Source organism: Leptonychotes weddellii, chromosome 8 (assembly GCF_054177405.1).
Source record: "Leptonychotes weddellii isolate Sample4059 chromosome 8, ASM5417740v2, whole genome shotgun sequence".
Classification (NCBI taxonomy): Eukaryota; Metazoa; Chordata; class Mammalia; order Carnivora; family Phocidae; genus Leptonychotes; species Leptonychotes weddellii.
This window is the reverse complement of record NC_138376.1, coordinates 42875518-42897209: the sequence shown is the minus strand read 5'-3', so window position 1 is coordinate 42897209 and position 21692 is coordinate 42875518. Positions and strand designations below refer to the sequence as shown.

The 21692-nt window shown below is 36.7% G+C and overlaps 1 long non-coding RNA gene across 1 annotated transcript; it reads left to right on the top strand.

Moving 5' to 3' along the window:
• The first annotated feature begins 665 nt into the window (after positions 1 to 665).
• LOC145723019 (uncharacterized) lies at positions 666 to 7054 on the top strand. The gene is made up of 2 exons (XR_014147728.1): positions 666 to 1373; positions 4337 to 7054. It is a non-coding gene; the product is annotated as an uncharacterized LOC145723019 (long non-coding RNA).
• The last annotated feature ends 14638 nt before the right edge of the window (positions 7055 to 21692 follow it).

The following is a 21692-nucleotide window of genomic DNA, read 5'->3' as shown; positions in this document are numbered from 1 at the left end:
CCTAGAAGTTATAACATGCAACGTAAACTTAAGGAATTCTAAAGTGAATCAACATCTTTGCTCTTCTTCTGAGACTGCTTTAACTGCCTTGAGCTTCTTTCTGGCTCATAGGCATTTCTTTTCTAGTGTTAGTGCAATCTTACTATTTTTTTAATCGTTATAGGCAAGGCTTATTCAGATGCCAGTTTCTCTGCTCATTCCTCCCTATATCTCAAGCCTTCCTCTTAGAATCTTTTCCTTGCCTCTTAAATCACGTGTAAGAATTTTTTTTTCATGAAACTCTATTTCTATATGCAAGTCTTTATTTTTTTCATTGTTCTTGAAAGATAGTTTTGTTGAGAAACATTTTTTTCACTAAGATACTGAGAGACATTTCTCTTTGAATTTGAAGATGTTAACTATCTTATTATTTCCTGTGCTGGTCTTGAGCATTTCAGCTGAGTTTAGTTAGTGTTCTTTGTAAGTGATCTTTAATTTCTTTCTGCTATTAATTTCTCCTTATTTTTTTCACAATGTTTCTAATGGTGGATTTTCTTTGTTGTTGTTTTTTTTTTCTTTTTAGTTTTGTCTGAAATTTATTCAGTCTCCCAAATCTGAGAAATTTTAGAAATTCTATTTCTCTTAATTCCCAGCAGAAAAAGAAAAACATATTTATGGTGCATTTTATAGTTGTTTATGTTGCATTATCTAGTGTAGTCCTGTCACAAGATAACTTCTATTTTGACTGTATATCACTGAGAAATAAATTCTCTACCTATAATTTTATACATCATGATTGGAAGAATTTCCCTGGACAGGTTCTGTCTCTGGTCATTTTACCTTGTTTCTTTTCCACTACCCAAATATTTCCAGTGCCACCACTGTAGGATACACTTATATTGCCATGTGCCCTCTGGCTCTATACCTTTATGTCATGAAGCTGAGGAATCAACACTGTGAGCGGTAGAATTATTCTTAGAAGCCAGTCCTACTCTGGAGTGGGAGCAAGAACTTAACTATACACAAGAGTGATTGTTAACCAAATAAATATATCCCACGAGAGTCAAACTAAATGAATAACTAATTCACTTTCAGTTTAGATAGATCCCTTGAATGCCTATTACCTCTCTTAAGGCAGCCAATAAAAGGGGAAATGTTACAGAAGGGAATTTGGACAAGAATGAGCCATCAGTCTTAAACAATTGCAGTTCAGTGTTTTTCTTTCAAATATTTTACAAAAACATATGATCATGTGAACACATTGCTCAGATTTCCTTGGGACCTTGAAATGGGCTTACGCAAGCAAGGAGCCTGAAATGTACTCATCTGCGGCTTCACTGTAAATCTACCTCTGTCCAATCACTACCCTCTTCAAAGGTATATCCTCCCTGAAGGTAACCATTATTCTGAATTTGTCTTGACTTTATATAAAGGGAATTATACAGTGTATATATTTTTTGTTTTTGGCTTCTCTCACTGGACATTATTTTGGTGAGATTCACCTTTATTGCTGCATATAGCTATTATTTGTTAATTTTCTGTATAGCATGACATCATGTGAACAAATCACATTCTTCCACTGATGTAAATTTGTGTTATTTTTAGTTTAAAAATATTACAAATAATGCCACTATCAATATTTCCATTGTGTCTCTCAGTGCGTGTGCAGGCATTTCTTTTTAGTTCACACTTAGTTGTAGAATTCATAGATTATAAGCCTCTTCAATTTTAGTAGATAATGCCAAACTCTTTTCCAAAGTATTATATCAACCTCGCTTCCACAATCGGTGGAATGAGAATTTCTGTAGTCAACACTAGTCATTACAGTTAGGTGGGTAGTGAAATAGCCTTCAAGTTATAATTTTCATTCCATGTGACTTTCATGTGTTTACTAGCCATTTGAATGTCACCTTTGGCAAAGTCTGTTGAGCTTTCTTGATCATCTTTCTATTGAGTTGTTGACCTGTCTCCTGTTGATTTGAAGAGGTATTCATAGTTTTCAGATAGATGATATTTGTAAGTAATATAAGTTGTAAATATTTTTTTAAAGATTTTATTTATTTGAGAGACAGAGACAGAGAGCATGAGCAGGGGGAGGGACAGAGGGAGAGGGAGAAGCAGATGCTCCACTGAGCAGGGAGCCTTATACAGGGCTGATCCCAGGACCCTGGGATCGTGACTTAAGCTGAAGGCAGACACTTAACCGACTGAGCCACTCAGGTGCCTCGGTTGCAAATATTTTCTCCCATGTGCTGAGTTTGTAATTTTAATAACTATGTGTTTATATTTCTAGACAAAATGGTCAGTTCTTTCCAAATATACTTGACCCATTTTTGGTAGACTTAATTTCTTTATATTTTTAATTTATTCTCTTTATTTATTTAAACATTGAAAAATATTAATATTTTATATTCAGGACTCCAATATTTGAAATGTTGTGAGTTCAAATCTACTTTTATTTATTTTTTTTCCCTTTTGCAGATTCTCTCCCATGGTTTCTTCATGTATTTGGGATGGGTGGGGTAGAGGCAAGAGAGGAGTGAGATCTTGTTTGAGATTGTCCTTAGCTAGTGAGAATTGATTTTTTTTTTCCCTGCCATATGCCTATGTGTTTTAACAATTTAGGCTATGTTGAATTCATTTCTTATAACTGGTGTGATACAATGGAATTTGTACTTAATTTGCTAAACAAAGGGAGACACTGAGAAGTTTAAATGTGAGAATAACATCGTTAGATTTCTGATATTAAAAAGAGAGAGAGAGCAATTTGGGTAAATAGTTTGAAGTTGGGGATAAATAGTTTGAAGCTGGGGATCAGTTAGGATGTTATTGCAGTCATACTGGTGAGGGGTAGAATAGATAGGTACAATAATGGTGGTGGTAAGAAAGGATACAGTGACTCAGAGATGATCTGTATTTAACATCAGTATAAATGGAAATGAAAATAATAAAAAATACCATTGGGTCAAAACCCACATCTTTGTAAAGAGGCATTTTTCATTCATTGTTGATGGCAATATAAATCAGTCAGATGTCTAGGTAGGGAATATGGTAATATATACCAGAAGCTATAAAAGAAAAAGTACAACAGTATACTTTGCTCCAGCAATTCCACCTTTAATAATAACTAAGGAACTATTTAGACAAGCATGCAAAACTATATGAACAAAAGCTTTTACTGTATCTTTGTTTCTGAGCTAGCAAATTAGAACAAATCTATACATTTATTCTGTAAAATCAAATGGAACCACCAAAAATGAAGATATAAATCTGCCTATTTGAACTTGGAAAAATTCATAGTCTAGGTAATAAAGTAAGTCACAGAATAGTATTGGAAAATATTATACCATTAAAAATAATAATATGCATATCTAGAACATATTTGAAAAAATAGGTAATTTAACAATGCTTATATCAGCATTTTTTTTTCTATTGCCTTATATTTTGAGAATGCACATCGATTACCACATTTTGGAGAAGTGATAATGCCATTAATAGGTACTTCAAAGAAGCCAGTATGGGCTACTGGTTTAGGGGGAATCTGATGAACTTAGATACTGTGCAAGGCTTGGTTGAAAATACAATTGGATATATCTGAATCTCAGTTTGAAAGATCTGACTATAGAGAATTTAAAATAAAATGGCTGATGACAGAATTTTAAAGAATATAAGATTAAGTGACTGATGACAGAATATTTTCCAATATGTCTCCAGGAACTTTTGTACTATATTTTATTATTTATTTTTGTTTACAGATTTTATTTATTTATTTGTCAGCGAGGGCACATGAGAGCACAAGCAGGGGGAACGGTAGGCAGAGGGAGAAGCAGGCTCCCTGCTGAGCAGGGAGCACCATGTGGGACTCCATCCCAGGACCCTGGGATCATGACCTGAGCCGAAGACAGACGCTTAACTGACTGAGCCACCCAGGTGTCCTTGTACTGTATTTTAAATGCTTAGTTAAAAGAATGATATAAGCCCCTATTATGGCAGTATTTATCAGCCTCTTTCCTTTATGGGGCTTAACTTACTCTTCCCCCACCCCTCACACTATTACATTTAATTATATTTATCAGATATTAGAAATCCTATATAGATTGGGTGGGCTATACATTTTAAAAATATATATTGTATAATTAAGTAATGATTCTATTGGTTACTATCTATGAGCAAGGCACCTAAGAGGGTGCTTTAATTCTACAGTTCAATAAAAATCCTGTCACTACCGTTTCCCTAGCATATCACTTTTCAAGGTAAACTTTGAATAAAAAATTCTTTGATCATTATTTTGCCAATTTGAAGTTTAGATTTTTTTTTAAACTCCCAACATTTATTTGTTCATTTTTTTTTTTTAAAGAACAGAAGTCTTATTTATCATGATACGAAGATCCACCTAATCTATTTATGGATCCTGTAAGAATTTGGTAAATCCTATTAACAGATGTTTCAATTTCACAGGTAGGATATTGTTCACAAATCTAAACCAACCAAAAGTGAAATAAAAAAAAATGTGTATTTCTAGGGGCGCCTGGGTGGCTCAGTCAGTTAAGCGTCTAACTCTTGATTTTGGCTCGGGTCATGATCTCAGGGTCATGAGATGGAGCCCTGTGTAGGATCCATGCTGGGGATGGAGCCTGCTTAAGGTTCTCTCTCTCCCTTTCCCCCTCTAAATAAATAAATAAATAAATAAATAAATAAATAAATAGGTATTTCTAAAACTATTAGAATTTACCTCTGCAATGTAGTTAAAATGCATCCAATCTTCTCCATTCTCCTACTAGTAATGAAGAAAGGCAGGCAGGGGCAAGGGCCTCAGTCCTAAGAGGAAACTATCCTTAAAAGGAAAAAGACACCATCCTGTTATTCTACACCACCCTGAAAGGAGTCCTCCACCCTTCCCCCACGTGAACAACTCCCTGATAGGTAGATGCGTGCTGGGACAAAAACCTGATTGGGTGACAGGTACATGGAGGCTTCATCAGATTAAAACAGCCGACCAACAATCTCATAAAAACCCCTAGATTTAGAAACTCTGAGGGCAACTTTCTCGGGGCCCCTCCCTCCTTGGGAGCTTTGTATTATCACCCAATAAACTTTGCTTTGCTGCCCACCACTCTTCCTCTGGTCTACCTCTTCATTCTTCCAAGTGGCGTGACCAAGAACTGTGGGCACTAAAGGAAAACATATCCTGAAACACTAGTTCAAGCACTAACTTTTTCCCCCTGAATTACTGCCTCACCTGGTCTTCCTCCTGTCAGTGTCTCCTTATTTCAATCTCTGTCACATTACCACTACGGGCAGTTGGTTATGTAAAGTCTCAGCTAAAAAAAATCTTCCCTGCCCCAACTCCTGAAAGGCTAGACAGTCTTGCATGGAACGCAAGATGATCTACATTTTGACCCCATCCCATCTTCCTGACTTCACTTCCCTATATGTTTCAAATCATGCACTACAATTTAGGTACTCAAAGTTCCTGGTGGGTATGAAGTGAATTCTCTTGCCTTCTGCATATCGTGCAAGTGCTGGGAATTTCTTCCCCACACCCTCTCAACCTTCTCAAATTCTTACTGATAGGCAGGAAAACTAGTCTGCAAAATCTGTTATGTCTATTCATTTATCTAATGGCAAATCATTTATCTAACAGTTAAGTAGATTTCCTGATTCTCCTCCCAATTCTGGCTGAAGCACAAGGTTGAAATGAGTGACCCTTTCAGCTAAAGGAAGAATAAAGTCTTCCTTGAGGACTCAGATCAAGTATCACTGAAATCGTCACAAGCTCTCTTTTATCCCGTGGCCCCATGCATATTTATGTTTTTACCCATGTATTTTCCTCCCAGTCATGTCAACACCCATGATGGATCGGGAACATTATTTGATTGTACTGGTCACAAATTCCATCCCTGCCTCATTGGTCTGGAGAAGAATCCTGTGCATTTTAGTAACAATTCAGATGAATGAAATAATTTTTAAAGTGTAGTTAGTAAAGAAAAAGACTTTTGAGTTCTGGGAGGAGGCAGAGATGAAGATTTTAAGTAAGGAAACAGGAAATAGCACCTACCTCTCTTTTTATTCTCTGGCTTCCTGAGACTAGGAAAAATTATTAATGAGACATTTGATCTCCAACAGTTATTAGTGTGGTATTAGTTTTAGTAATTTAACACATGCATAAAATACTACTCAGAAAGTGTTCCTCTCGAAATTCAACCCCCACACCCCTCTCAAAAAAAACACAAAAAACAAAAAACAAAAAAACCCAACAAAAACAAAAAAAACCCAGAAAACCCAGAATGTTGAATGGAAAAATTTGAATGTCTAGAGAAAAGTTTAAATGTATCCACTTCCTCATATTGGCCATGACCTTGCAGTCTTGGGTTGCACCCAGGGTCATTGCCCTTCATTAGTCCATGGAGAATAATTGAGCCCAACGCCTGGGAGTTTTCTAAGTGGGGAAAAAAAAATAAATAGATATTTTGTATTTGTAAGACGCTTAATTTTTAAATAGATTATTTCTAAATCTGTGGGAAATGTTCTGTTTCAAATTTCAGTTGGAGCAAGATGAATTAAAAAAAGATGCTCTTTCTTGGGTGCCTTAATAAATTGCTTCTAAAACTTAATTCTTTTGGATACTTTGTTACATAATAGTTTCTTACTACTCAATGCTTTTAACAGTAATAATGTTCTGGGTAAAATGTTTTCATTGTTTGTATTTATCACAATTCCTTTTGAATTAGGCATTAAAGTAACTAGAGTAAGGCCCAGATAGAGATTTGCTTGTGTCCTTTGGTGTTCCTTTTGGGAAAAAAAAAAAAAAAAAAGTCCCCCTCATGAGATGACAAGGATTTTTATCTTAAATACTGTTTATTTCAGTTTGTGTACTTTTAAAACCTCTGTCATGGTATCTTTTGACAGAACAGTCAATGCTCAAGTTTGGCTGCTATCTGGTTAGGAAATGAGACTGTATCATTCTCTGCTGTCATGGGCTTCCTGACCGGTTCTGAATTATTCCTTGGTTTATAAGCTCCCTCTGCCATCAAAATCTGTTTGGCTTTTCTAATCTAATAGGCACTAGCCTTCGTGGCTCTTGAAAAACCTGACCCAGCCTGAGCCCCCAGCTCTGACTGCCCTCCTCCTCAGGGGGGCTCCTTTCCCCTTATCTCCTTGGAATTCAACCTCTTTCTCTGAACAAATGAGTCACATTTATCTAAACCTTACCTTTCAACTCTTCCCCCCACCCCTTCTTTTTCTGCTTATGTTTGGGGCCTCTGGAAATCTGAGCCTGGGGAAAAGAAAAACAAATATGCTGAACTTTTCCTAAGAATGCCTCAGCCCTTACCCTTTCTGTGCCTCTGCAGCAGACACAAAGCCTCCATATCCATTTCACACAGATCCTGCTCCCCGGAGCTCTTTTATTCCAAAGTAAAGTGAAGAGTTTATAGTCATCTGGTGAATTCCAACATAGTAATTCAATTGTTAAATAGAAATTTGACTGCTTCATATCTTGGCTGGGCTTATCTTATCGATCAATATTGTTAATTACATTAGTAACAATGATCGTCTATCAACTGATCCCTTTTTTTATTGCCTAGCGCTGAGCTAAGTCGTTTAGAGAGTAGTTCTATAAAAAACCTAGATTTATCAAATAATAATCACCTCTTCATTTAGACGATACTGTGTTTTATGAATTATGCTGCGGACAGTCAATAAAACATGTTTAAGATCGGGGCCCTTGGATCAGAGACCTGGGTTCAATTCTGTGTCTGCCAAGTGGTATGTGTATGACCTTGCTTAAGCTATTTAACACTGTTTGATCCAACAAATATTTTTGAAAGTATACATGCCATTGTTTATTTTTAAATTAACTTAAAATTTAAAGTTGTTTGTTGAATGTGTAAGTTTCAGAACTTAAGTTACATCATTAATTCAAAGAAATGATAATATCTAATTCATAGAGATATTGTGGAGATTAAATAAGATTATATATGCAAAACACATAGCTTAGTGCTTGGCACACGGCAGTAGTCAATAAATTGTAGTCACCTCTCCCTACCCCAGCAGTTGTCAATCTGCTAAACTGTCAGGAACCTGCCAGAATCTCATTCTTCGTGTATCACAGTATTTTATCAAAATATCTAGCATTAAACTGCCTAGGATAGGAAAAATGTAAAGTTATAATAAAATGAAAAAAAATAATTCAGATATATATTCAATCATTCGTAAAGCAATGTCTAAATGTTTATACTTTTCCATTTTATTTTTTATTTTTCCGATAAAATCATTATTTTATCCGATGAAATAAGTGATTAGTCATGCGTCTGATTCTCTCCTTTCAGGTAAAATTTAAAAGGCAAAGGCATTCAAGATGTTGCATAGCTACTGGCTAGTCCCTCAGAGTGCTGACATTTTCAGAACACAGTAGAAGAAAGGCATTATTAGCTTAGAAAATTTTGAGAAAAGTAGCCTGAGAGAGTACAATACATGCTGATTTATAATGATATCAGGCAGCCCTAATCTGTCAAAGAACAAAGATAAGGAAGCAGTTCTATTATTTTTGACATCCTACATGTAATTATTAAGATTAGGTCCAAATCTTTAGCACCGAGTTCAAATTTCCAGCCTGCTTTCGTATTTTTCTGTATTTTTCCATGCAGCACACCCAGGCGGGACCCTTTGCTCCTCTGGGAACATACTATACAAGTTGATGCTTTTGAAACTTTGCTTATGTGAGGCATTGGGTTAAGATTGCCACCTCTTTTCTTACCCTCCCCCCCCCCCCGCATTGTCCTCCATCAACAGTCCACTCACCTTTCAAATCTTAAGTAGGATTGCAACCTCTGCTTTTCCATTTCTCCTCAGCAATCCTGATCTTCATGTTTCCACAGCAGTTCTGTCAGCATCTCTAGCATAGCATTTATTTGAGTCTCTCTTTTCCTATGATTTTTTATTTTTATTTTTTAAAGATTTTAGATTATTTATTAGAGAGACAGAGAGAGAACACAAACAGGGGGAGGGGCAGAGGGAGAAGCAGACTCCCTGCTGAGCAAGGAGCCCGATGCAGGGCTCGATCCCAGGACCCTGAGATCATGACCTGAGCCGAAGGCAGATGCTTAACCGGCTGGGCCACCCAGGCGTCCCCTTATGCTGTTTTAAAAATAGAAAATCTGAGTAGATTATCACCTTGAAAGAAATTAAATCATTAATTAATCTCTCCACAAAGAAAATATCAGATCTAGGCAATTTTATGAGTGAGTTCTATAAACGTTTAAAGGAATGGATCATTTCAGTCATATAACATTTTCAGACAAAGGAAAACCAGGGAATGCTCCACTACTCGTTGTATAAATAACCTTGATATCAAGATTAGATATAGGAAACAAAGAAAAGTTAATTATGGACCAATCTATTCCTGAACATATACGCAAAAAAATCCTAAGCAAAATATTGGCAAACTGAATTCAGATGATATGCAAAAAAATATAAACTGAAATTCTTACATTCCAGAAATTCAATTTACCTTGACATTAGAAAGTCTGTTAATGAACTTGCCCCATTACCAGATTAAGGAAGGGAAAAATCTAGATGCTTTTCTCAATAGAAGTACATAAATTATTTGATAAGATTCAAAATCCATTGATGATTTAAAAAAAAAAAAAAGACCTTAGCAAATTGGGAATAGAAGATTGTATATACTGACAGCCTAGAGCAAATATTGTGCTTAATGGAAAATGTTAGACACATTGGTTTTTCAATCAGGAATAAGAGGAATGCCCAGTGTCACTGTTTATATTCAACATTGTGTAAGATCTCTAGGTTATAAATGTACTTGTACATGATAATTCCCACTTAGAGGACCACATGACCTTGCCAAGATCTGGTACCTGAGGTGTTCCAAGGGCGACAAACCAGACAAGCCCGACCGCGTTGTATTGAGTATCTTTTCCTACCTCAGTTTCCCCATGGGTATCAAATGTCTAGCACTGTGCTGTGCCCTATGGCAGCTGTCATGTACATGTGGCTGTTCAGCACTTGAAATGTGGCTAGTCTGCACGGAAATGCACTGTAAGTGTAAAATAAAACACTATATTTCAAAGACAATGTAAAAAATGCAAAATATCTTACTAGTAATTTTTGGATAACATGAAATGCTAACATGTTGGATATATTATTACAATTAATTTTATTAGTTTCACTGTACCTTTTAAAATTGTAGCCACTAGATGGGGCGCCCGGGTGGCTCAGTCGTTAGGCGTCTGCCTTCGGCTCAGGTCATGATCCCAGAGTCCTGGGATCGAGCCCCGCATCGGGCTCCCTGCTCAGTGGGAAGCCTGCTTCTCCCTCTCCCACTCCCCCTGCTTGTGTTCCTGTTCTCGCCAACTCTCTCTCTCTGTTAAATAAATAAATAAAATCTTTAAAAAAATAAAATAAAATTGTAGCTACTAGAAAATTTGAAATTACGTATGCAGGTCACTGAGTTGCATTATATTCCTAGTGGACAGCTCTGGTCTAGAATAAATCCACATTGAACGAGGGTAGGGGTGGAGATTGCAGAAATGCTGGCAGGATGGAGGAAAAGCCCAGCTCTCCCTCTGTACTAGGCAGCAGGCATCACACCTGGGAGGCCGCAGCTCTGCAATGAGAAGACAGAGCTGGAGACACAGGAGTTGTCCAACGGAGGATTTCTGGTTCCCATCGGGGTTGCTGAATTGGTACCACCATGGTTGCCTCAGATTTCAGCCAGCGGGGGACTGTAGTGGGGCCATGACTGTCATCTCTGGTGACTGCCATCAGCATCTTACGTTTGGTGCTGGACCTTAGGCTGGAGCAATAATGTCCTGCTATTAATAACTTCCTGTCTCTCTCATTAGACTATACGATTCTTGAAGAGGTCTTCTATCTTACCATCCCTCTGTTCCACACTATGTAAACACCCAGTATTTCAGGAATAAAATACACGCCAAACTTACTTGGAGTGTATTTTATCAAATACACTATTTTATCAAAGTCAAATTATTTCTTAGTTCAAAAACTTTCCATGGGGCCAGTATTCTTAATCTTCTCCTTTGCTACTATGCTTCTCAAGATGATAAGCAAGGATGTTTTCTTTAGGTTCCCAGCACTTCCCAGAAGGCATAGAATCCCTTCACAGTGCACAGGTCCATGGTGTTCTTAATGTATGTTGCAGAGCCTACTGTTAGTATCATTGTTATTTGTGTATACTGAATTCATTTTTTTAAACTGATTTTTACGGTTCTAATTAAGGCGGCTTTGTACATATGATCTATGAAATTCCAAAATAATAATAATAATAATAATAATAATAATAATAGAGGCATTTGAATGTCTCAGTTACTGAATAGATAGTAAAATAATTTTATTTTTTTGCAACTGGTTTTTTTTTCCTTGACTCTTCTTGTGCTCATACTGCTAACAAATGGATTCAGGTATTTACTGGTATTCTTGAACATGTACTGTGTAAGGAAAGCTCCCAGTTAGGGCTGAGAGATACACAAGGCATATTCTCTATCTTTAAGCTATTTACTCTCTCACAAGAGAGTTAAACACACCAATAACTTCAGCACAAACTGTGTGTGAAAATTGTGATAGGAGCTGTCAGAATTCAAGACTGTCGGATTGGGAAAGAGGGATCTCTTCTACTTGGGGAGATCAAAAGCAAATATCATTGTTGAGATGATGTCTGGACTGGGTCTTAGATGGTGAGTGGAATTTGGAAAAGGGGGGAGGATATTATCTCTAGGCAGAGGGAAAGGCATGACAAATGGTAGAGTCTTGTAAAAAATGAACTGTACGAGCTGAGCAATAATTTTGAGGGTTTTTTCCCTCCAGAAGTAAAAGTAGTGTTTGTTTTATGTGATAGGCAATAGGAAAGTACTGAAAAAAATGTGATGTTGTATGAGGTGATCAAAGCAGTACTTTAGTAAGATAATGTAAACTTGTTGTGTAAGGTGACTTAAGGAAGGTTAAGAAGGTATTACACTTCAGAAGAGTGCTAGTAGGATGATGAAATAAGCAATGTGAAAACTGCTTCCCAGACAGAATTGACAGAATTTAGCAAATGATGGTGATACGGGTGATGTAGAGAATGAAGGGATTATAACCAGAGATCTGAGACTAATATGCTGACTAGTGAAAAAATGATGTTTTGCAATTCTAAATGCAACCAACGCTCCAACTTAACGTTTCCTTCAGTAGCAAACCTATCTCTCCCCTTCTTTTACACTTCAGATTTTTTGTAAAATAGTTGTCTTCACTCACTATTTCATTTTCCATACACTTTGAAATCTGTTTTCCATCAAGGACACCCCACCAAAATTTTTTAGGTAAAGGTCTTTGAAGATCAATCCGTGGCTTAATACAACAGGCAATTTCTATTCCTTATCTTACTTGACCTCACTGAGCTATTTGAGAATGGTAATTAATCCATGCTTTTGAACTCTCTGGTATCTTGGGTTCTGTGACACCACTATCTCTTTGTTTCTTTTCCCACATATGTGGCTCTTTAAAGAGCAGTGCTTCCTCAACCTGTTTCATAAACCTTGATGCTTCTAACCTTCTATTTTCAGACCTTATATCTCATTACTCTACACTTGCATGCCCATGGTTTCGCTCATTATTCCCACTGTTTTTTAGATGAGAATTTATTGAGCACCTATCTTTCTCAGGCATTCTGTTGATGAATCCCAAATCCACATCACCATCTGTAGCTCAGCCCTTCCTCCTGAGCTCCAGATCCCAGATGCCTGTCTGCCTGCTTGAGTTAATCTCTTGATTGTCTCCCAGGCTCTTCAAAGATAGCATTCTCCACTCTGATCTTTCCATAGTCCTGCTCTCATTCCTCTATCTTTTTTCTTGTGAATGGTGATATCATCCATCCAGTTAACCCAATTAGAATCCTGGGAACCATGCCTGACTCTGCATTTCAGTCAATGATAGTATGGATAGAAACCAAAGGCCAGAGACCAGACGCCTCCTTTCATGACATAGAATTAAATATCCCCTGCAAAAATCGGAGTACAAGGAAGGAAGATTTTGAGTAGAAAGCATTGAAATTAGAAATAACCATGTTTCCATAGTATTGATTAAGGTATGATAATAGAGATTAAAAATTGAGACTGAAGTGAATTGTAGAAAATGAGTGTTAAAGTTTTGCCCACCTGAGTGTGTGGCTTAACATTATGACTTAAATTTGTGCAATTACAATATACTTCTTAACATTTTTCAAGAGGTTTCTCATAACCTTTAGGATAAAGGCTCAAAACTATAGCATGGGATCCAAGACCATTTATAAATCTGGGTCATAATTAGCTCTCCAGCCTTATCCCAGGCTACAAGCATCTTTGCATCCTACTTTTGAATATACATGCTTTTTATGACCTCTAGGACTCTATTTGCTCTTATATTTTCCTAGAACATTCTTCAGCCAGGGTCCATTTGGTTCTCATTAATTAATTAATTAATTCATAAACATTCACCGAACAGCTAACCATGTACATAGCATTACCTAGCACTGAAGTCCCCAAAATGCAAAAGCAAAAACCCCTACTTTAAAGGAGCTCCTTATCTATTGGAGGAGGTGGGCACAAGAGGTAAGGGTATTGATAGTAAGGATATATCACAGGTGGTATCCCTGGAATTGAGGGAAAGATCTGGGAAGCCTTTTTCTAAGAAGTGAGCATATGAGAGCAGCCCATGGTATTCTTCCGATTTTTAACGATCAGGAATTATTTTCCCATGTTTAGAAAAAATCCTCTCTGTAGTTGATCCTGGTTCTTCAATAATATTCTAAATGAGTATGAAGGTTTAAAGTGGAGAAATTTGGAAAGATAAAGTGGTTTTACTCCACTCTTAGCCTGCTGAATCAGGATCTTCAGTTGGAGTCTAGGCATTTTGATTTTGAAAAACAGTTCTAAAGGTCATAGTGATGTACATACAAGGTCAAGTACTATTGTTAAATAATCTCAAAGAAAAAATGAACAGGAGCTCTTTTAGTAATTTGCATTCTGTTTAGAACACAGCAGCTTAGAGACCATCCCTTCAGAAATTCTTCTAGGATCATCTTCAGTCTGAGAGAGGCACCAAGAGCAATCTGGGCTAAACTCTATCAAAATACACTAAATTGTGTATTTCTATCTTCTCCACTAGACCTAAGGGTAGAAACTATGTTATTTGCTAGGGGTAGAAACTATATCTTATATCTTGGTATTACCAGGCCTTCTACAGTATCAGAGTAGAGAATACTTAACAGATAATGACTATAATGTAGAATACTTAACAGATTGTGACTGTTTATGGAATAAAGGGGACTCAGGTCCTGACGGAGAACAAATAAATTTCATTTTGCTTGTATTGAGACCAAAGTGCCATAAGTTTATTCAGTTTTAAGTACTCAACAAGCAACTAGAAATGTGGGTCTGGAAGTGAGAAATAAGTCAGAACTAAAAACCTTAGTTTGGTAATAATCTTCATGATGTTATTAATTGAAGCCATAAAAAATAGACATTATGTATTTGGGAAAAGTGAGTCTAAAAGAGGACAAATCACAGAAGTTTGGAGGAATATATATATGTATATATTATTTATACATACATTATAAAAATTATAAGTAATTACATATATATATATACACATATATATTTAGTGGGGCAGTAGAAGATGAAAAAGTAATGAAAAAGACACATCAGAAGCTTTCCTAAATATACAAAGGGAAAGAGAATCAGTGGCATATAATTGAAGATGATAAGGTGTCATGGTGAAATAATGGGTTGACATTAAATATTGCAATTACAGTGTCAAATGCTGTTGGGATATATCAGAAAAGTCATGAATGGAGGAAATCCATTTTATAGTGTAAGTAGGATATCAGAATTGACATGTAAAGAAACAGTTTGAGCTCTAGGTGGTGGGAACAAAATTTTAATACTAGTACTTGACAAAATGCATAATGATAACAAAGTGGAAGTTTGGATAGGAGAGAGATTGAATGATGATTTGAGGGATTGGTAGGTGAACACAAGATTTTGTATTATACTGAGACCATTGTATATTTGGAAGGAATGTATATTTATCCAGTGGGTGACAAAGGCAGATGGTGGGAAACATTAAAAAGGGAATTGGTGGTAGAAGATCATCTTAGGCAAAGTAGGATACAGTAACGAATCATTGCAAGTGTAGGAGATGGGAGAAGTTCAAGGTAACTTCCTGTGCATGACACAGGAAAGACAAAGAAAATGGATGGGGTTACAGAATCATTTTAAGAGAGGGAATTCATTTCAGGTTTGCGAAGAATTCTCAATTAATTATGACATCAGCTGAAGAGGGTATTGAATTGGGATGGGAGGTTGAGGTTACTAGGTTAGCCTGGAGAAGCCACTGTAAAGATAGTACTGTCAACAACCTGGTAATAGTAATAAATGCCTTAGTGTAGTGAGGAGGGCCCAGCTGCTACAGCATGACCCTGTGAACACATTCACTTGGCAGGACCCAAAGAAATAGATTTGTGAGATGGGAATGTTAAAAATTTAAGGAGATGAGGAATTCAGAGACTTTATGAAGGACAGTTCTGAAGCAAATGATCATTTGGACTATGATGAGTAAGACAACAGTGAGTGAATGGATTGAGATATATGGTATAGGGATCAAAGGTAAATATAGGAATAATAGGTTTAGTAGCTGTGAGGGTAACAGAGTAAAACACACAGGGTAACAGGCAATAGTAGTGAAAGGAGAGTACTTTTGTTATTTAATGAGTATTTTTCCATGTTTTTGCTCCTGTAGTGGCCCGTATGGAAGTCTTATCATTAGATTCTGTGTGATTCCTAGACTTTTTGATTTCATAAGCCAATAAAATTTCTAATTTTACTGACATAAAGTTGCCAGCTTTCAAAATTTTTATGTATTCTTAACAATTAAGGACAATAAAAAAATCCCTGCCCTCTGCTAACACTCTAATGTGCTAACATAAAGTGTACTTTAATATTATAAAAAAGTAAGAAAGGCAAAATCTCCGAGTAAAAAAATACAAGCAGTCTTTCTCAAGAAAGCACATCTTGCAATTATATTAATGCCTGTGCTTAAAATGATATACACATGCATAAGCATCTGTCTATCCATCTATCAATTTATTGATCTATCTTTATTGTTGTATCATCATTACCATGGCTAACGTTTTGTTTATTTTGTCATAAAAACCTTGCCATGGACTGGTTCTAGACTGATAACCAGAATTTGGGTCCTGAGAAAGTGATATTTCGTACAAATTCTGAAAGGATGGGCATAATTTCATTGCAGAGGTATATTCCAAAAGAGTAATCCAAGAAGAAGGATCAGCAGGGTAAACACCCTCTGGCAAGAGAGAGTGTGGCCAGTTTGAGGAACTGAGAGCATGTGAACATGACTGAAAAAGACAGAGGCTGGTGTAAGATGAAAATGTAGAACTGAGCCAGAAAAGAGAGCGAGGAGTCGGGGGGGGAGGTTGAAGGTGAAATTGTCAGAATGTTTTCTTCTCATTGACTGCTCATTTCCTGCACCACTAGCTACCTTTTCTAACCACTCTGGGAATTTGAATGGTGGGAGGTAGGGCAGTATATGGGATCCAGGAGTGTCCTCAAAAATTCATGTCCACTCAGAACCTCAGAATGCCTCTTTAGTTGGAAACAGGGTCCTTGTAGATGTACTTCATTGTAATGAGGTCATATTGGATAAATCTAGTATGACCAGTATCCTTATTAAAGAAGAGAGATAGACACACAAGGGAGAAAGACGTGTGAGGAGGGAGTTATTGGAGGGATATATCTATAAACCAAGGAACACCAAGGATTACTGACAACCAGGAGAAGTTGGAAGAGGCAAAGAAGAATCCTCCCCCTACAGATTTTAGACCTCTAGCCTTCAGAACCATGTTGTGTGCATTGTTATAAACCACTCAGTTTGAGGTAATCTGTTATGGCAGCCTCAGGTAACTAATGTAGGGAAGTAAGAGCAGCAGGTTGCAAGTTTCTATGTGCTTGCTTCCTATTCTCTGGGCCCACAGATGTTCAGCATGGACGCTTTTCTTTTGTAAAGCACATCTGTGCATTATTTAGACATGCCGCTACTCTCCATCACCAGGGACCTCTCACTTACTATCTTGATGTAGGTGATGCTTTCACTTGTGGTTTCTTTCTTTTGTAGGCTCTAAGAAGCCTGGGGTGGTTTTAACTTCTACTGACTGTAGCCAGGTCACTGCTTAGGTAACCTTTGTGGGCGAGGCTCTAACACAGCTCAGCACACTGACGTTCCCCCCTCTGTGGCCCAGATCTGGTCTACGGAAAACCCTCAAAATATCTTTTGCTTTATATTAACTTCCGGGAATACAGGCCCATCTCAAGTCAGCCACCTCCCTTTGCTCACCCTCAGAGGGGTTAGCCTGCAGTTTCTTGCTTTTACATTTTCTAGGTCATAGTAGAAGACCAGCCACTGCAACTCCCGGCTCTAAGGCATACATGACCATGTTCTCTGAGGGGTCTCCCTGAAATTCTTGTAATTGAGTTTGATGTTAGAGGCAGAAACCCTCCCCAGTTCTCTCCCCGGAAAAGGAGGAGGAATTCACAACACACCAGCAGTTCTTCCTACTTTGATCCTGTCGATTCCTGAGGTGAAGGACTTATGGGATGTTTAACTTGTTTTTAGAAACCTCCTTTGAAAATTTGTATGTTTGTTTAGCACTTCTTGTTGATGTCTGATACCTGCCATTTTAAGGTGTTGGTTAAAACTTCCACCTTAACATCTTTGTACTTTTGATCCATGTTTAATGCTTGCTTGTTGCTTAGACAGCTACTTCTGTGAGAGCAGACACTTTTTTTCTGACAAATGTATTCTTAGTACCAACCTAAAGGCCTAACTTATGGTAAAACAATAAATAAACTATTTATGATATGAATGGATGAATGCAATTATAGAATAAACATGTTTCCCTGATGCTAAATTTTATTTTATTTTTTATTTTTTAAAAAAGATTTAGTTATTTTAGAGAGAGAGAAAGAGAGAGTGTGTGTGAGTAGGGGGAGCGGCAGAGGGAGAGAATCTTTAAGCGGACTCCCTGCTGAGTGTGGAGCCTGTCCTGGGGCTCAATCCCATGACCCATGAGATCATGATCTGAGCCAAAACTAAGAGTCAGATACTTGACTGACTGAGCCACCCAGGCGCCCCCCGGTACTAAATTTTAAAATAAAAATGTTATGTGATGTTTTAAATAGGGACATATTTAGAGATGGGACAGTATTTTCAACATTAGCATTATGGAAGTTCTAAGCTAACATTCTAAGCTTACTTTATAACTCTATCCTTAGATTAAATTTTCTCAGGGAATGTATAGATGGCATGTCCCTTAGATTATCTTTTTTAAATAGCTTGTTTCTTAGCCGCTTTTTAAAACAGAAAACAGATTTTGATACTAATTTCTTTGATAAGTAAAAAACATTGATATCTCTAGCTCTTCCCACCATCTTCTGTGCCGCCATAATTGCGTGTTTGTGCTGGCAGATGCTCTCCAGAGCATTAACAATGCCATACAGAGAGGACAACGCCAGGTTCTTATTAGGCCATGGTCCCGTTTCCAACTGTGTTGATGAAGCTTGGTTACATGGACGAATTTGGAATCATCGATAATCACTAGCTGGGAAAATTGTTGTGAACCTCATGGACAGGTTAAACAAGTGTGGAGTGATCAGCCCCAGATTTGATGCACAACTCAAAGATCTAGAAAAATGGCAGAATAATCTGCTCCTGTCCTGCCAATTTGGTTTTATGGTACTGACAACCTCACTGGCATCATGGACCATGAAGAAGCAAAATGAAAACACACAGGAGGGAAAATCCTGGGATTCTTTTTCTAGGGATGTAATACATATGTGTGAATAAAATGCTTCAATTAAAAAAATTGTAAATATCTCTAGAGTTGATTGATGGCAGATCCATATTCTTTAGAAACTGGATTATCAAGTGATACATTCCAATATAAATGTTGACATACTGATACAAATAATTTTCCTAAATTAAAGGAAATATTACTCATGTAAGAATCAATTTGAATGCAATCTGTATCAAAATACCAAGAACATTTTTCACAGAACTGGAACAAATAAAACGAAAATGTGTATGGAACCACAAAAGACCCTGACTGGCCAAAGCAACCTTGAGGAAAAACAAAAAACCAAAAAACAAAGCTGGAGGTATCGCAATTTCAGATTTCAAGATATACTACAAAGCCATAGTAATCAAAACAGTATGATTAACTGGTATGAAAATAGGCACATACATCAATGGAACAGAATAGAGAGCCCAGAAATAAACCTATGTTTATATGGTCAGTTTATGACAAAGGAAGCAAGAATATACAATGGGGCAACGACAATCTCTTCAATAAAGGATTTTGAGAAAACTGGATAGCTACGTGAAAAAGAGTGAAATTGGATCATTTTCTTATACCACACACAAAAATAAACTCAAAGATCTAAATGTGAGACCTGAAACAATAAAAATCCTAGAAGAGAGCACAGGCAGGAAGCAAGGAAAACAAAAGCAAAAATAAACTATTGGGAATATATCAAAATAAGAAGCTTTTACGCAGCAAAAGAAACAATCAACAAAGCAAAAAGGCAACCTATTGAATGGGAGAAGATATTTGCAAATGATGAATCCAATAAGTGGTTAATACTTAGAATAGAGAAAGAACTTATACCGCTCAACACCAAATAAACAATCTGATTAAAAAATGGGCAGAGAACCTAAATAGGCATTTTTCCAAAGAAGATATAGAGATGGCCAATAGACACATAAAAGATGCTCAACATCACTTATCATCAGAGAAATGAAAATTAAAACCACAATGAGATACCTCCTCACACCTATCAAAATGGCTAAAATCAAAAATGCAAAAATTGCAAGTATTGGCAAGGATGTGAAAAAAAGGAACACTTGTACACTATTGGTGGGAATGTAAATTGGTAGAGCCACTGTGGAAAACAGTATGGAGGTTCCTCAAAAAATTAAAAATAGAATTACTATATGATCCAATAATTCTACTACTGGGTATTTACCCAAAGAAAATGAAAACATTAATTCAAAAAGATATATGGACCCCTATGTTATTGTAGCATTATTTATAATAGCCAAGATAGGGAAGCAGCCCATGTCCATTGACAGATGAATGGATAAGGAAGACGTGATGTTTGTGTGTGTATATATGTGTGTACGTGTATACACACACACATATATATTTATATGCTGGAATATTATGTAGCCATAAAAAAGGGTGAGGTCATACCATTTATGACAACATAGATGGACTTAGAGTGTATTATGCTAGGTGAAATAAGTCAAACTAAGAAAGACAAATATCCTATGATTTTACTCATATGTGGAATCTAAAAAAAAAAAAAAACAAAAAAAAAACCAAATGAAATAACAAACAAGCAGAATCAGATCTATAAATAGAACAAACTGATGGTGGCCAGAGAGATGGGGGATGGGCAAAATGGGTGAAGGGAAGTAAGAGGTATAGGATTTGAGTTCTAGAGTGAATAAATCACAAGAATAAAAGGCACAGCATAAGGAATATAGTCAATGGTATTGTAATATGGTGACAGATGGTAGCTACACTGTGGTGAGCATAACATATAAAGAAGTTGAATCACTATATTGTACATCTGAAACTAATAGCATTGTATGTAACTAATGTATTAATTAATGTATTTAAACAAATGTATTAACTACTATGTAAAATTAATGCATTAACTATACTCAAAAAATTTAAAAAAAAAGAAACTATCGCTACATAATAACCCCCAAATTTAGAAGCTTAAGACAACAAACATTTATTATTTTATACTTTCTGTGGGTCAAGAATGTTATTCCAGTGGCTCAAGACCTATCATGAGGCTGCAGCTGTTGGTGGTACCTGTGATATCGTCCAGTGTTTGATGGGGATGGATAGAGGGGAGAGAATTGCTTCCAAGATCGTTCACGTGGCTGTGGATAGGCCTCAGAAGATCTACTTTCAAGTTCACTCATGTGGTTGCTAGTAGGCCTCAATTTCTCACCTCATAGACTGTCTGAATGTCCTCACAACAGCATGGCTGGTGTTTCACGAGAGAGAGCCAGAGAGTGAGAAAGGGAGAGCAGACCAGATGGAAGCTACTATCCTTTTTTAACCTAATATTGGAAGAAAGATCCAATTACTTCTGTATTTTACTCCTTAGAAGCAAGTCCGTAAGTTCAACCCACACTGAAGGTAGTGATTATTCAAGGGCATGAATACCAGGAAGCTATTTCTGAGGTTTGCCTATCACACTCATGAGGACCTAAAGCAGAAGCTAGAATTTTCACGAGCAATTCAGATTTCTCCATCATAGAATGTGTGAAACTTCTTAACTTCAGTAGGTTGAAAGGCACGCTTACTATTTGGCAACTTGCACATAAAAGTTTTTCTATGATTATTTCAAGCAATATTTGAAAGTACTGTAGTGGTGGATACTAGGATAGTGTGTCTTGAAATCGGTTTATAAATATTACATTGAGACCAACACCTAAGTTTGTTGAAGAGAAAGCTGCCATAATGTTTTGCAGAGATATCCAATGCTTCATTTTCCTATATCTTCCTCTTTATTTTTTTGTAATATATATATAGGTAAGCTTCCTAGATCTTCTAGTTTAATATTTCT